Here is a 13,403-nt window from a genome sequence, read left to right as displayed (position 1 = left end):
GGGGCGGCTACTGCCTGTGATGGAGCTGGCTGTTTAAAACTTTCAGCAGCTGTTTCCAATCCTGTGCAGTGCACCCCCACCCCCCCATACCAGATGTTGATGCAACCAGTCAGAGTGCTCTCCACAGTGCATCTGTGGAAATTTGCGAGAGGCTTTGGTGACATACCAACTCTCCTAAAATTCCTAATGAAGTATAGTCACTGTCGTGCTTTCTCTGTAATTATGTTGGGCCCAGGACAGAGACATTGAAACCCAGGAACATGAAACTGTTCACCTTTTCCACTGCTAATCCCTCACTGGTGGGTGCTCCCTCAATTTCCTCTTCTTAAAGTTCTCAATCAGTTCCCTGGTCTTACAAGTTTTTTTGGTGCAAAACCATTCCACCAGCTGATCTGTCTCACTCCCGAATGCCTCCTCGTCACCATCTGAAATTCTGAAAGGAAACAGCTATTCTGTTACCCACCACTGCTAGAGTTTGTATTCACATGTGTATTGGTTCAAGAACAACACACACAAAATTTGGAATATGCTACCAGGGATGATGGAGGCAGATACGGTAAGGACATTGAAGATGCTCTCAGACAGGCAGATAAATGTGTAAGAAATGGAATGATATGCACATTGTGGGGGCAGAAGGGATTAGTGTAGTTGGACTAAACTGATCCTTCTTTTCCAGCTCTTTATCTTTCCCACATACCTGGCTTCACCTATCACCTTCTATCTTGTCCTCCTGCTCCTTCTCTCATCTGTTTAATCTCCCCCTTCCTTCCCAGTCCTGATGAAGGGTCTCGGTCCAAAACGTTGACTGTTCATTAATTTCCATAGATGCTGCCCGACCTGCTGGGTTCCTCCAGCAGCATGTGTGTGTTGCAGTGGAATTGAGATTACAATCAAATCAACTACAACATTATTGAATGGAGGAACAGATTTGATGGAGCCAAGTAGCTTACTCCTGCTTCTAATTTGTTTGGTTGAATTCCCTACCTTTAGCTCAGGGGTTGGAATTTGGCCTCCAATTCTGGCATTCTCTGTAAGTAAGTCTGTTCAAGTTTAAGGTTAATTGTCATTCAACTATAAATGAATATCCCCTGAATATAGCCAAATGAAACAGCATTACTCTGGAGCCAAGGTGCAAAATGCAGTACCAACAGGCATACACAGCACAAGACACACATAGCACATATAAGTCAGCAGTAAAATGCAGTCACACAAAAAAAAGTCCAAATTCCTGAGTCCATGAATGTTGCAGCAGTCTGCATTCGAGCACAATACAGCTTGAATTCTGCTGAGTGAACACTGGGGGGGCAGCTCCAACTTAAGCAGGGATGCTGTTCCACACCACCTCCACTAGGTGGCTGCAAACAGGTGAAACTGCAGCTTGAGGCCTAGTCCTTGCTACAACTGAGACCTCGCAGCTCCCCCACCGTTTGCCAATAAACCAATGGTTGGACTTGCATTGTTCCACATCGTCAATGTCCAATAGGGTCTTGCAATAGCAAGAAAAGCAACTAAGACGATCACTTGCTGTTAGACTGCACACCACCTTCACGCACTGATGTCTCTCTGTCGCATGCAGGAGCATGGCCCGCATTAAGTCCAGCTCCTGAGGCTTTATAAGACATTGGTCAGACTGCACTTGAAGTATTGTAAGCTGTTTTGGGCCCCTTATACAAGAAAAGACAACACCTTATATTCCGTCTGGGTAGCCTCCAACCTGATGGCATGAACATCGACTTCTCTAACTTCCGCTAGGCCCCACCTCCCCCTCGTACCCCATCTGTTACTTATTTTTATGCACACATTCTTTCTCTCACTCTCCTTTTTCTCCCTCTGTCCCTCTGAATATACCTCTTGCCCATCCTCTGGGTCCCCCCCCCCTTGTCTTTCTTCTCGGACCTCCTGTCCCATGATCCTCTCGTATCCCCTTTTGCCAATCACCTGTCCAGCTCTTGGCTCCATCCCTCCCCCTCCTGTCTTCTCCTATCATTTTGGATCTCCCCCTCCCCCTCCAACTTTCAAATCCCTTACTCACTCTTCCTTCAGTTAGTCCTGACGAAGGGTCTCGGCGTGAAACGTCGACTGCACCTCTTCCTAGAGATGCTGCCTGGCCTGCTGCGTTCACCAGCAATTTTGATGTGTGTTACAAGAAAAGACGTGCTGGCTTTTGAAAGGTTACAGAAGAGGATCACAGAAATGATGCCCGAAATGAAAGGGTTTACATACGAGGAGTGTTTGATGGCTTTGGGCCTTTGCTTGCTGGAGTTTAGAATAAAGAGGGTGGGGGATATTTCACTGAAACCTATTGAATATTGACGGAATAGACGAGGAGAGGATGTTTCCCATAATGGGGGAGTGTTGGACCAGAGAGCACAGCCTCAGAGTAGAGACGTCATTCGGAACAGAGGTGAGAAGGAATTCTTTTAACCAGAGGCTGGTGAATTTGCCATCTGCCATAGATGGCTGTGGAGACCTAGTCATTGGCTATATTTAAAGTGGAAGTTGATAGTTTCTTGAATAGTCAGGGTGTCACAAGGAGTATGTGGTTGAGAGGGATAATGAATCAGCCATGATGGAATGTTGGAGCAGACTTAATGGCCAAATGGCTTAATTCTGCTTCTTGGTCTTATGGTCTTATAATCATTATCTAGTTTACATTGTCCTCTGTAGGACTGAGACATAGTCAATTGGACTTCTCTCCTGTCTTCCTATTGGTAGAAGCCTAGCCTGTGGCTTCGTTTGCTCTAAAATCTATTTCCCATCTGGTATGGGGTGTGGCTTGAGAATATCTGTCTTTCACTAAATTAATTTCCTCACTGAGGACTGAGACCTGGCTAATTATCATTCCAAAATGACAATGGACTCATCTTTCCTTTATAATTAACCTTTGGAGATTAACACCATCTCCTGATTGTCTATCACCCCAGGACAACTTCAAAGTGCAAAGTAAATTTATCAGCAAAGTACATATGCGTCACCATATACAAACTTGAGATTCATTTTATTGCAAGCATTCAAAGTAAATACAAGAAACACAATAGAATCAATGAAAGGTCACACCTAACGGGACAGACAAACAAAAGATGAGTGAAAGATGACAAACTCTGCAAATACAAGAAAAGAAAGAAAAGACAGAAATAATAATAATAATAAAAATATTAAATAAGCAATAAATATTAAGAACATGAGATGAAGAGCCCTTGAAAGTGGGCTGTGGGAACAACAAAGTGATTGGGTAAGTGAAGTTGTCCCCTCTGGTTCAAGAGCCTGCTGGTTGATGGAATATAAACTCAGAACAGGTATCTGATAACTGGGATTATTGGAAGACAGCCTGTTTTCCGCACAGTTGTCAAATAGGAAACTCCTTCGTCTGTAGGGAACTTTAAAAAACTCCACTTTGAGAGTGCATCCTACGAGGTTATGAATGGGAAGTACAGTTCCTGTCCTATGGTCAAATAGTATACCTCATATCCACCAATCCCGATAGTCCCTAAATCCCACATGAGAGGGATACTAATAAGAATCATCCCTGCCACAGATCCACGGAGATATATTTAATTGGTACAAAGCTCTTCAAATGAAAAACAAACATGTATAAATCAAAGAAGATTTATTAGCTACAACTGCTGAGATACAGCTGGCTGTCAGTGCTTGTTTAAACCTTTTAGCTGTTCGAACTGGCTGTTGCTGTTTATTTTTAAAAATTTATTTAGAGATACATGGTGCAACAGGCCCCTTCCAGCCTTGCCTCCCAGCAGCCCCCGATTTAACCCTAGCATAGTTATGGGACAATTTACAATGTCAATGAACTTACTAACTGGATTGGACTGTGGGAATAAACCGGAGCTTCCAGAGAAAATCCACGCATTCCACAGGGAGGTCGTAAAAACTCCTTTCAGGGGACGCTGGGATTGAACACCGAATTCCGACGTTCCGAGCTGATATATCTCTCCAAGTTTGCTATCTGGTCTGGTGTCTCAGGAATTGCTTGGAACCTCAGAAGAACTGCTTCCAGTAGCATGGCACAGCCACTCTCCCACCCATCTAGCTCAAAGGTTCCTTGAAAAGAGTGCACACGTTTCTCTTTCTGCAGAGCCCTGGATCATGGAGCATCTGCCCCTTCGCTGTTTCAGTTATTCATTTATTTTCAGCTTTTTTTCATAAGGTATACAAAATTATGAGGGCTATAGGGAGGGTAAATGCAAGCAGGTTTTTTCCCCCGAGGTTGGGTAAGACTGGAACTATTAGAGTATATGTATCATCAAAGTAGGTATGCTGTATATAAGCCTGAGATTTGTCTTCTCCAGATAGCCACAAAATGGAAAAACACCATGGAACTTGTTCAAAGAAAAACATCAAACACTTAATGTGCAAAAAAAGGAGTGAAAAACACAGACTACAAAACATCAAACCACAGAGTCATTGAAACAGGAATGTTTAGTTCAGTTCAGTTCAGTTCAGCACTGTGTTGTTCGTTGACTGCAGGCTGAAGAGCCAGTCCGCCCCAATCAAAATTGCACAAGTAGCAATTAAAAAAGGAATAACCATAAACCCGTCATAACATGAGCTACAGAGGCTAAAGGTGAAAGATGATTTTTTTTATTATCTAGTGATACAGCACAGTACCAGGCCCTTCCTGACCAACAAGCCCACAGTGCCTAATTAAACCTATGTGGCCAATTATTAACCCGTACGTCTTTGGACTGTGGGAGGAAAGTGGAGTACCCAGAGGAAACCCGCATGACCACAGGGAAGGACACATAAACTCCTTATAGACAATGGCGGAAATTGAACCTGGGTCACTCGCACTGTAACAGTGTTAACTAAAGACCACACTGCTACGCCATCTCAATTATATAAGGGGAGCTTGAGAGGGCACTTCTTCAATCAGAGGATGGTGACAATGTGGAACGAGCTACCAGTGGAAGTGGGCTTGATTGTGACACTTAAGAAATGTTAATTTAAGGTAAGTACCTGGATGGGAGGTACGGAGGGATATGGTCCAGTTGTGCGTCGATGAGAGTAGGCAGAAGTAGATGAGCTGAAGGGTCTGTTTCTCTGCTGTTGTGCTCTAACTATCCATCCTCTTCTGTGGTAGACAGGGATGGGAGGTAGAATGTCAAATATGTTTGTGAAATGTTCTATCTTCTGCACTCAGGTACCTAATGAACTGGCTCCTGAATGTATGTTCTGCCTTCTATGTTTTATGTGACTATCTTCTGTTCTCCTGTTGTTGAAGCCATTTCCACTAATGCCAGGTAAATATCCCAAAAATCACCAATACAACCAGAGCCAGCAAGGACAGCTTCAAAAGGCATTGCCTCAACAAGGTGGCATCCATCTCCCAGGACATGCCCTCTTCTCATTGCTACCATCAAGGAGGAGGTACTGAAGCCTGAAGGCACATATTCAGTGTTTCAGGAACAGCTTCCTTCCCACTGCCACCAAATTTCTGAATGGACAATTGAACCCATGAACATTTATCATCACCGTTATGTGCTGTGTTGTATGAAGTGGGCGATCCAGGTTTTTCTCTCTATCTATGACGATAATTTTGCTGTAGAGGTGGTTTGTCATTGTCTTCTTCTGGGCAGTGTCTTTACAAGACGGGTGGCCCCAGCCATTATCAATACTTTTCAGAGATTGTCTGCTTGCCATCAGTGGCCACACAACCAGGATTTGTGATCTGCACCAGCTGCTCATACAACTATCCACCACCAGCTCCCATGGCTTCACATGACCTGGATTGCGTGGGGGGGGGGGGGCAGCTAGGCAGGTGCTACACCTTGCCCAGGGGTGACTTACAGGCACACATACATATATACATATCCACATACTTCTTATTGTAACTTATAATTTTTATTATTTATTACAATGTACTGCTGCTGCTGCAAAAAGACAAATTTCACAACACATGACAGTGATATTAAATCCAATTCCGAGGCTGATTTTGATGCTTTGACCTTATTGGAATCTCACTGAGCAAATTGGTGCCTGCACAACTGCAGTCCAAATCACAAATATCAATTACCATTACGGATGTTTTTGAGAGAGTAATTTTGTCCATAGGGAAAGGTAACCCCGGAAACTCCATCACTGCAGTAACCTGCAAGGTTTCTTCTGGCACCATGCACTTTGGTAGAAGGAATACAAGTGTGAACTATTTTCGGTGGGAGGAGAAGATGGCGGCGTGCCTTCCGGTGAAAAATGATATCGTATCTGTTAAATAGGGGACGTGGACAATTCTGATTTGATGGAGAATGGACGTGAAAGCACAAAGGAACATTTGGAGAAATTTCCGAAACGCTCGTTCGCTGCTGTCGTTACTGTATGGTCGGGAATCTTTCAGAGGGTAGGCCTCAAAATCCCTGGCCTTGCCTACTGTTGGCGACCAAGAAGGAGGTCGAATCGTTCGGACAGAGATGGCGCTCAGTACTCGGTGTCGGAGAGCTGATCAAAGCTCGAAGTTTTCGGATGACTCAGAGTCGGATTGTGGTCGGCATGGCAGGGAGAGTTTTTCTTCCTTCTCCTGTCTGCATGAGATGTGGGACATTTGAGAGACTTTGAACTTTACTGTGCTCATGGACTTCTTCATCAAGTTATGGTATTGTTGCACTGTTGTAACTATATGTTATAATTATGTGGTTTTGTCAGTTTTTTCAGTCTTGGTCTGTCCTGTGTTTTGTGATATCACACCAGAGGAAATATTGTATCATTTCTTAATGCATGCATTACTAAATGACATTAAAAGGGGAATACGTGTCTTCATAATCTAAAATCTAAATGGGGAGAAAATTCAAAAAATCTGAGGTGCAAAAGGACTGCACTTAGAGTACTGTGAGCAGATCTGGACCCTTTATCTGAGAGAGGATGTGCTGCCATGGGGGAGGGTCCAGAGGCAGTTAACGAAAATTATTCTGAGAATGGAAGGGTTAACATAAGAGGAGCTTTGATAGCTGTAGGCCTGTACTCAGTGGAGTTTAGAAGAATGAAGGTGGATCTTATTGAAACCTATTGATTGTTGGAAAGCCTGGATAGAGTGGACAAGGAGAGGATATTTCCTATATTTTCCTATATTCTTTATAGTTCCCCAATTGTCTTCAAAGTCAAAGTTGCGGTAGTGTAGCAGTTAGCATGACACTATTTACAGCTCATTGCATTCAAGTTTATTTATTTATTTATTGAGAAGGCCCTTCACCTAGCATCACCTAGCCTAACCCAAGCCTAATGAGAAGACAATGACCAATTAACCCAACCAATAGATTGTGGGAGGAAACTGGGAACCCACGTGATCACAGGGGGAACGTGTGAACTCCTTACAGACAGTGGTGGGAATTGAGCCAGGTTTCCTGTACCGTAAAGCATCGTGCTAACCACTATGCTACTGTGTCGTACATTAACACTACATTAACAAGTTTAGAGTTCAGTTCTGGTGCCTTCTGTAAGCAAGTTTGTACGTTCCGTCCTGTGTGCATGTGGGTTTCCTCTGGATGCTCTTGTTTCCTCCCACAGTCCAAAGACATATGGGTTAGAAGGGTAATTGGTCATTGCAAATAGTCACGTGATTAGAATAGGATTAAATTGGCATGGATTGAAGGGCCAGAAGGGCTTGTTGTGTGCTGTATCTGTAAATAAATAAAGCTAATTGAAGTTGTTATTAAAGTATGTATACTGTACATCAATATATAGCACCTTGAGATTCATTTTCTTGCAGCCATGTACAGAAAAATAAATAAAATAGAAATTTATACATAAGCCAAGACTGACAAGCAATCAATGTGCAAAGGGGGACAAATTTTGCAAATTATAATAAATAAACAAACAAAAAAACGGACAGATAATACTGAGAACATGAGTTGTAGAGTCCTTGAAAGTGAGTCTAAATTGTGGATTCAGTCCAGCACTGAGGTGAGTGAAGTTATCCACACTCATTCAGGAGCCGGATTATTTAAATTCACATACCATCACTTAGAACATAGTACTTGGAACATAGCACAATACAGCACAGGAAAAGACCCTAATTAAATTAGTAATCAAATAGCCATCTAAACTATTTCTTCCTGCCTGCACAATATCTATATCCTTCTATTTTCCTCACATTCATTTGCCTATCTAAATTTTTCTTAAAAGTCGCTAATGTTTCTCCCTCTACCACCACCCCAGGCAGCGCATTCCAGGCACTCACCACCCTCTGCGTGAAAAAACTTCCCCCTCACATCTCATTTGAAATTAAACCCTCTTATTTTGAATGCATGCACTCTGGTATTAGACATGTCAACCCTTGGAAAAAGTTACTGTCCGGCTGGTAGGATTGCAATAGCATAAAAGGAAGAGATGCCTACCCAAGGAGAACTGCAGATGGACAGTAATTGCTGACCTTCCTGGCAATGATTATATCCGTTGAAACAATTCAATCTCCCAACAGGAGCTCTAGTCTGTGATCTTTCAGCAGTAACAACCTGGCAGTGGACAATGCCTTGTCTTGCAGCCACTCTGCTGCTAACACATAGTTATCTCATTGTGTAAACTTAAAAGGCCCTGTGGTGTTAATAATAATTATTAGTGGTCTAGTTAACGTCTGATTGCATGAAGCTAGAAAGTTCCCAATTTCCTCGCAATGAAGCTGGAGTGAGCCCTCAAGGTTCAAAAGTCAAAGACTAATTTTATTCGCCATATGCTGTACATTTTGCATCCGGTTAGTCAGGACAGCTGCTTTTTTGATGCAACTCTTAAAGAACAAAAACAAATTGAGAAAATAGTTGGGATTCCCCTCGTTTATTTGGGACACCATGCCTCTTAATTGGGACAATTGACTGCTGCCGAACAGATTCTGATTAACATCAGGTGTGTGCATGCCATGTTGCCATTGGACACCACACCATGCTTAGAGTGAACAGTTTAAAAATGTTTAGGTTTAATGTGTGTGTTCAAAATTGAATGATTTTTGTCACTGGTAGTTGGTGAGAAATAAGCAGTAAGACAATTCAGAACTGTTCTGTTCTCTGCGGGTTTCTAGTGTTCTGGCTTGGAGATGTCAGAGACAGCCGGAGTGAGTATTAACTGATTTCGCTTCTTCAAAAAGTTAGAAACTACAAAGAATTTGAAGCTATTGACAATCATCCTGATGTGGAGGATGCAATCACTGACAGCATTGTCTGAAGGCAGTCCATCATATGCATTAAGTGTCTGTGCTGATATTCTTCATAGCATACTTTGGATGAATTCCCTTGTTGATAACTATAAGGAACTTAGTATGACTATTTTATTGAACGGTAGTGTTCTAATTGGTTCTGCATTTTATTTAAATACAGAATTTGTTACCCAGTCTGCCTTTTTAATATCTTTTTAACTACTTCCATTAAACTTCAGCTAATTTGGGACAACCACTTAATTGAGGCTAAATGTACTGGTCCAATGTGTCCCAGTTAACCAGAAACCACTGCATTAGGAATTTGCTGTATTGCGTTGGTAAAGGTGTGACATGCAAGGATCTTGGACTGTATATGTGTGTTTTTGCGTGACTTTTTTTTGCCCACTATTTTGAATGTGCTGTGTTGTTTTGCGCCTTGGCCCCAGAGGAACAGTGTTGTTTCGTGCGGCTATATGGTTGAATGATAAATTAAACTCGGTTTGATTTGATTTGAAAAAAAAACAACATATGACGATTACAAAGAATAAAGCATTATATAAAATAAAGTTAGAAGTATGGATATGGAATAAAATGTGCATAACTACGTAAACACCAACATGTATTTACAATGTAAACAGCATTATAAAAGGTGGTTTTAAGTGTTTATGTGCAGTGATGGGGTAATAGATTGGGATGGGATGGGAGGGGGTGGGGTGGACAACTGGAATAGTTTATCAGATTTACCGCCTGGGGGAAAGAACCTTTTGTGATGGCGTGTCTTTTGTTTCACTAGCTCTATAGCACTTTCTAGAAGGGAGTTTTCAGGAAAGGCAGGTTGCTGGGTGGGTCGTGTCCACACTGAGATTTTTCTGCCCACTTCAAACCTGCCACTCTAAACCCCAGTGGCTGTGTTAAATCATGAACTTCCATCTACTTCAATTTAAAGATTAAGGATTAAAGAAAGATTATCTTTATATGTCACATATACATCGAAACACACAGTGAAATGCACATCATTTGTATCAAATCAAATCAGTGAGGATGTGGGAAGGCAGCCAGCAAATGTCCCCACACTTCCTGTGCCAATAGAGCATGCCCACAATTTATTAACCCTAGACCTAACTGTAATCCTTTGGACTGTGGGAAGAAACCAGAACACCCAGCGGAAACCCACACAGTCACAGGGAGAACATACAAACGATTTATAGATAGTGGTGGGAATCAAACCCCAGCATCCTTTCTTTTAGCCGGAGGAAGGTGCTACAGCAGTAATCTCTGACTTCTTTTTCTACTGAGAGTTAGAGAGATATTTCAGGGTCTTTCTAATGTAGACATTAGAAAGGAACGGTCTTCAATGGGGCAAAGATGACATTGATGTAATGGATTAAATTTAAATACAGTGAATTCCAGTTAATTGGGACACATTGGACCAGTACATTTTGTCCTAATGAAGTGGTTGCCCCAGTTAGCCGAAGTTTCATGGATATTCTTAAAAATATATGAAAAAGACAAACTATCATTTAACTGAGTAACATATTATGTATTTAAATGAAATACAGAACACATTAAAACCCTACTAACATTACTACAGTACTGTAAAAGAGTACTAGTTCCTTTTATTTATTGACGGATGAGCCCATCCCGTGTATGCTGCCATATTTGTTTGATTGAACAAAATCAGTACAGACACCTGGTGCAGATAATGGATTGCTTCACACAATGCTTTCAATGATTGAATTCTCCAAATCTTCATTTTCCTTGCAACATTCAAGATGATTATAGATATCTTCAAATTCATCACATTCCTAAATTGTTGAAGTAGTGAAATTATTTCATTTTCACTTCCAGCTGTTTCTGACATCTCCAAATCTGAATGCTAGAAATCACACTGAGCAGAACTGTTCTGAATTGTCTTACTGCTTATTTTTTGCCGACAATCAGTGACAAAAATATTACTGCTTTTTAACGCAAACATACATGATTGATGCCATTTAGAAATTGTTCACTCTCAGCATGGTGTAGTGTTTAATGGCCACACAAGTACAAGTGACTGACGCTAGTTAGAAACCGTTCAGTGGCACAGGGTCCAAAATAAATGAAGGCAACCCCGATTATTTTCTCAATTAGGCTTTGCTCTCCCTAACTCTTCGAGAGTTGTCTCAAATAAGCAGCTGCCCCGGTTAACCGATGGCTCAATTGATTGGAATCCCCTGTACCGCAGGGCAGGTGGTGTGTTGCAGCTGTGTGGGATCCAATGGAAAACATTAGGTCCAAGGTGACCATACAGCGAGACTCTCGGATTCAAGTTGATTCACAATGAGTTTGAGGAGCAGCACTCACACAATTCTGCAGGACCTCAGCAAGTCAGGCAGCATCCATGGAAAATTACAGAGACAACATTTCAGATCAAGACCCTTCATCAGGACTGGAAAGGAAGGGGGAAGGTGGAATAAGCAGGTAGTGGGAGGGAAAGGAGGACAAGCTGGCAGGTAATAGGTGAGACCAGGTGAGGGGGAAGGTAGGTATCTGGGGGGGGGGTAAATGAAGTGAGAAGCTGGGAGGTCATAGATGAAAAGCAAAGGGCTGAAGAAGGAGGAGAGCAGAGTTCAGCATGGAAGAAAGGAAAGGAGGAGGGGCACCAGAGGAAGGTGATGGTCAGGTGAGGAGAAGGGGTAAGAAGGGAGCCAGAAAGGAGAATGGAAAAAGAGCAGAGTTGAGGGTGGAAACTTTGACTACCTTGATTCATTTCTTCCTCAACTTTACTGAAACGGATTGCTTGACCATAAATTTCAGCGCTGCTCTGGGAATTTACAATCCTGGACCAGTTAACAAGGGAACTCAGAAATGTAACAAGGTACTTTTTACTCGGATCGGAAACTACAGTCCATGGAGCAGATAACAGGTAGTAGCTAATTAGATTGTTGGGATTAATGTAGTGATCTTTCATTTGTTACATTTAGTTGTGTCAATGAACATGAATTAAATAAAGAAACAAATATTTGGTAAGATGAGCCAAAAACGATGAAAAGAAAAACTTTAAACACCAAGAATTCTGCAGATGCTAGAAATCCAGAGCAACTCACACAAAACGCTGGAGGAACTCAGCAAGTCAGGCAGCGTCTATGGAGCGGAATAAACAGTCGACGTTTCAGGCCGAGACCCTTCATCAGGACTGGATGAAAGGTCTCTGCCAAAATGATGGCTGTTTATTCCCATCCATAGAAGCTGGCGGACTTGTGAAGAAAGGATTTAGATAAGATCTAACCGGGGCAGTTTATGTCTTCCTTTTCAAGGCAATAAGGGAAGGGCTGTAACTGTCAACACAGTCAGCAGACTTGGACGTATGAAGGAAAACTATTCAGTCACCAGCCACGGCTGCTGATTACATTCGTGCATTGGTTTGCTGAACGCCTCGTGTATTTTCATGCACATAGCCACTCTGTCCCTTGGCCAAATTTCTTCCATCATTAATCTTTGCACATGCCTTGATGTATTATTACCCATCTTATCACCTACACAAATAGCAACAGTAATACTTGCTGTGGGGAATCAGTGCAATCTTAACTGCTCAGCATTTTGGATTTGGTTCCTAAAAACCATGTTGTTGTAAAGCATGAAGGGACATTCTCAATGATGTCAGAGCAATTACAAAAGTGAAGTGGGATGTTATTTTATAAAGGGGTATGACTATAGCTTTGTTGAAAAATATGGACACAATATGGCTCCACAAAGCAACCACTTCACAGAACAAAGCAAATACCAAAGGAATCAATATCTCGATGGAGATAGCGCTCTATTCTTGCTGCTGCCGTCAGGAAGGAGGTAAAGGAGCTTAGGACATCACAGGAAAGCCCTCCTCACCACTGGGGGCATCTACAAGGAACACTGCCACAGGAAAGCAGCTTCCATCTCCAAAGACCCCCACCACCAATGTAATGCTCTCTTCCCATTGCTGCCATCAGGAAGAAGGTACAGGAGCCTTGGGACTCACACCATCAGGCTCAGGAACAGTTATTACCCCTGAACCATTAGGCTTCTAAACCAGTGTGGATATCTTCACCCACCTCAACCCTGGAATGATCACTGCACACAACTTATGCACTGACTTTAAAAGACTCTACAACTCATGCTTCCAGTATTATTTATTTGTATTTGCACAGTGTGTCATCTTGTACATTGGCTGCTTGTCACTCTTCATTTGTATGCAATTTTTCATTGATTCAATTGTATTTCTTTGTTCTACTGTGAATGTCTGCAATAAACTGAATCTCAAAGG

The sequence above is a fragment of the Mobula birostris genome, chromosome 26 (genome assembly GCF_030028105.1).
Source record: "Mobula birostris isolate sMobBir1 chromosome 26, sMobBir1.hap1, whole genome shotgun sequence".
Lineage (NCBI taxonomy): Eukaryota > Metazoa > Chordata > Chondrichthyes > Myliobatiformes > Myliobatidae > Mobula > Mobula birostris.
Note: the sequence above shows the minus strand (reverse complement) of the source record.